We start from the raw sequence: 4,031 nt of genomic DNA, 5'->3' as shown, positions 1-4,031 counted from the left end.
CGTGCCTCTCCAGCAAAGTGGCCTTAGCATTATTCATTTTCAAATTCGTTTGATTTTAATTCAATCTCAAGTGTACTTGAGCTAAAATTTCAAGTTTTGGTTTTATATGGTTTGGTTATGGTTAGTGGTCATAAGCTGCACCAAACGTGTTTGAGTCCTTGTGATATGCATTTAATATCATTGTTAAGTTGGTTTATTGTTAAATAAATCAACAATTTAATTTACGCAAATATTCTGTTCCATTCAAGGCTCTTGATGATGATACTAGTACGTTGACGCATAAGTGCGTGGATAGTAGTCGTTTTATTTGTACAAATTATTGACACAAAACATGGTTTCATCTTTACAGAAAATTGCATAACATTGATTTTCAATTAGCTGTGATTTCTGCTAATTCCACCCACCTTTTTAATGAAATTGCCAATGCGTTTACAATAATATTTAATACAATAATATAGTTTAAATTTATTGGAAAAGTGTTTGCAAAGTACCTGAGCAACTATTGAGCTACATTTTTGACGAGTTATCTACCAAATTATAATAGTAATCACTTACATGTGTAGATTTGAGAATAAACTGCAGCAATTTAGAAGAGAATCAAAATACAAATACCACTTTAATCCTTTACTTGATTTTTTTTAATAAAAACTTAGATGACTTCAATTGTTAATCTCAAAAGGATCAAAAGATTCAAACTATACAATACAAAAAAATTACAAAGAAATAATGATACACTTGTATTTGTATATATACTCGACATACAGAAATACAGTACAAATAATCGTACTTTACATTTATTAATGTAATCAGCACTTTTGTAACTAATGATGAGCAATGCCGTTAAGATAAAATTATAAAAATAGCAATGGCTTAAATGGTAATAAACTTGAAAAGCGCAAATGGGATTTTGTAGCTTATTGTGCACTTCATTAAGCGGAAAATCAAACAAATTCACTAAGAAAAGATGCCCTTAAGCCTGTCAGCCGTCGCCCTATCGCCCCATTCATGTTATCATATTTAATAGTGAAGCACTTTTCTGAGTATCGACTTCAGTGCAAAGTTAATGCCGTACGAATATTGACATTAACCGTGCTAATGTCAAGGCATCAGCAGGAAGATGATATAAAATATACATAAATTTCAGCGTTATATGCAGGCAACTGTTAATAATTCAAATGATTGAATGCTGTCATAAATCTATCTGAAAGAGGGAAAATATATAGCGCTAAAGGCTTGCCATAATTCTTAAAAATGCACTCTTAACTTTGAAAAAGAAAGATTTGGAAAAGATTTGAAAAAAATTTGATAAATTACTTTGAAATATAAACAATGTCTAATTTAATTTTTTTTTTTTTGCTGAAATGTTTGTTATAATAAATTTAAAGTTTAGCATAAAGTCTGCATTAATAAATTTATTAAATATATTTTCACATTATTTATTTCACATTTATAAAAATTTTTAAAAAAGATAAATAAATAAGTTGTGCATAAAAGTGTAAAATTTTGAATATTTAAAATTTTATATGAAAATTGAAAAAAAAATTGATTCATAGCTTTGGAGAGACAAATAAAATGAGTGAACAAATAAAACATGAATCTTCATAAACAATTTCGAAACCAGGATTGACAGTAACGTCTGACGGTAATACTTATTAATTTGATAATCAAATGCTAACAAATAATACGAGTAAGACGAGATATAAAGAAATAGAAACGGTGATCAGTTGAAAAATAGACAGTTTTGATGACCCGAAAATAAATGTGACTAGGCCTGGAAGTTTTAAAATATCTATTATCTAATATTTCATTACTGAATTATCATTTCTTTCTATATCTGCCAACCTTTCGTACTGGTGTAAACTTAATCGTTGAACAAACATATTGTCTCAGGAACCACTAAATATTAAATTGAAGTACTAATAGTTCTGGACAGAAAAATATAGACAATTTTCGAAAAATATGCATATTTGTTAATTTTTACTTTATTCTTTATATTTAACAAATATTTTGTTTTTATTCATGTTTCGTTACTTGTCAGGTGGACCCACTCTATCATTTTTACGTCAGTTAGAGATTGAAATAAATTCGAACAGTAATACATTAACTCATTACTTACTCAAATAGTAGCTGTAAAAATTTACATAAACATCAGTAATTAGTTAGTAATAAGAAAAAAAATGAATAAGAGACATAAATTTATTAAATTACTAACTACTGACTAGAGTGTAGTTACACAGCTACAGAAGCCTGCATTTTGAACTCTTGCACATGAATAAGTTTAAGCTCTTATTATAAAAATTTATATTAGAGTATACATAAAAAAAATTTAACAAGCAATTTACTTTAATTTCAGTAAATTAAAACTGAGATTAAACATCCTTTAAAGCATAAACTATGAAAACTCACGCTATTAACCAGCATTAAGGCAGCAGAAGCTTTGAATGAACTAGCTAAAGGAAGTGAAAATTATTTGAATTTCCATCAGGAAATAAGTGTCTTGTAGGTGCCTAAAATATAGCACTTTAAAGGTTCTTGCGATGATAGTTTTAACAACGTCATAATTATAAAAAAAAAATTAAAACTTACTTAAAGTTGCAAATGTTTGACAAAATCTTCGATAAGTCGGGTTCAATACTGATAATATAGTCAAGGAGTATTTCCAACAATATAAGGAAATTGCTTGTGATATATAGTTTACTTATATTAAGTCATCAAAAAAGAAGCATTTTAACGACAGAATATTGTGCCTACTTGAACGATACACATAATATTAAGATATATATATATATATATATATACTGAGATATAATAAGACATTCGGATAGTGCGATTTGTATTAAAAATTCAAGAGGGTTTATCTATTGTATATATATATAATATTTTAACGACAGAAATTTAACAAAAGCTGTATAATAAATCATCACACATTAAATGAATCCATAGATTAAATTATATACTCCCTTAATACATGATAAAGTGTATAAGAAAATAGTGAATTAAACGTAAAGGTAAAGGCATTTAACGTAATTCTTAACATAATTCTTTTTTATTTCTTTAGTATATCAAACAGACATTTTTATAAAATGTAATCCCGGTAAGCAAATTAGTGAACGATCTAAACTACAAGGCACATTGGATCTGGGTTAGCGTATCAGTTGATGATCTACACAACAAGGCACTTAGGGTATATTTTTTATTCTGTAATTTTATTTAGGTCACGAAAGAATCTGAATTACTGAAGATATATTGTTTATATATATATTGTTCCGTGATAAATTTAAAATCGGTACAAAAAACTCAAATTGAAGGACATGATGATTTGTTTGTTCTAGCATTTTTAAATTCATTTTTTATTTAGAAACCCTTTTTACTTTTTAAATGTTTTAACAAAGTATTAATACTGTCATCGGTTTTAGTACTCAGTGCCTAGAAGTTCTGTTGTTGATTGTACTAAAATGTGTACACTTCGATGTGACACCTATCGTCTACAGGAAATTGTAAAGATTTGTGGTACATAGTAGCATTTCATGACTAAGTTACTGATATACAAGAGTAATTTATCAGGGTATAAGAATTAAAAGATATAAAATTTTATTTAATAATATGTGAAAGCGATTCTGTTTTTGTTTGTTTTTATAAAATATTCTTTCTAGTACTGCAGAAGTTAGTATTCATAATAGCTTTCTATGCAATATATGTATTACTTAACTGAACATCGAATTTCATATGAATTTTATTTTTGTTTTTAGAAAAATATTATGTTTTACTCAGTTTCGATTTTATTTTTTGTGAAAAACAATTGCAAGGTCATATCTCCCACAGCAATTTGTTTGCTACTAAATTTATAAGTCTAGATTGGTGATACTGTCGAGTTCAGTAGACCAAAATGCAATTGACATACTAAAAATACAAGTACGATGGTTGGTAAAAACAATTGAAGAAGCTAACATCACGGAAGGAAGTATGTGCTAAAATACCAGCAAATAACTGAAGTATACAAATAGTAATAAAAAATAAATATAAAAATTAAA

Source organism: Teleopsis dalmanni, chromosome 2 (genome assembly GCF_002237135.1).
Source record: "Teleopsis dalmanni isolate 2A chromosome 2, ASM223713v2, whole genome shotgun sequence".
In the NCBI taxonomy this organism is placed as follows: domain Eukaryota; kingdom Metazoa; phylum Arthropoda; class Insecta; order Diptera; family Diopsidae; genus Teleopsis; species Teleopsis dalmanni.
The sequence above is the reverse complement of the archived record's forward strand: the minus strand, read 5'-3'. Positions refer to the sequence as shown.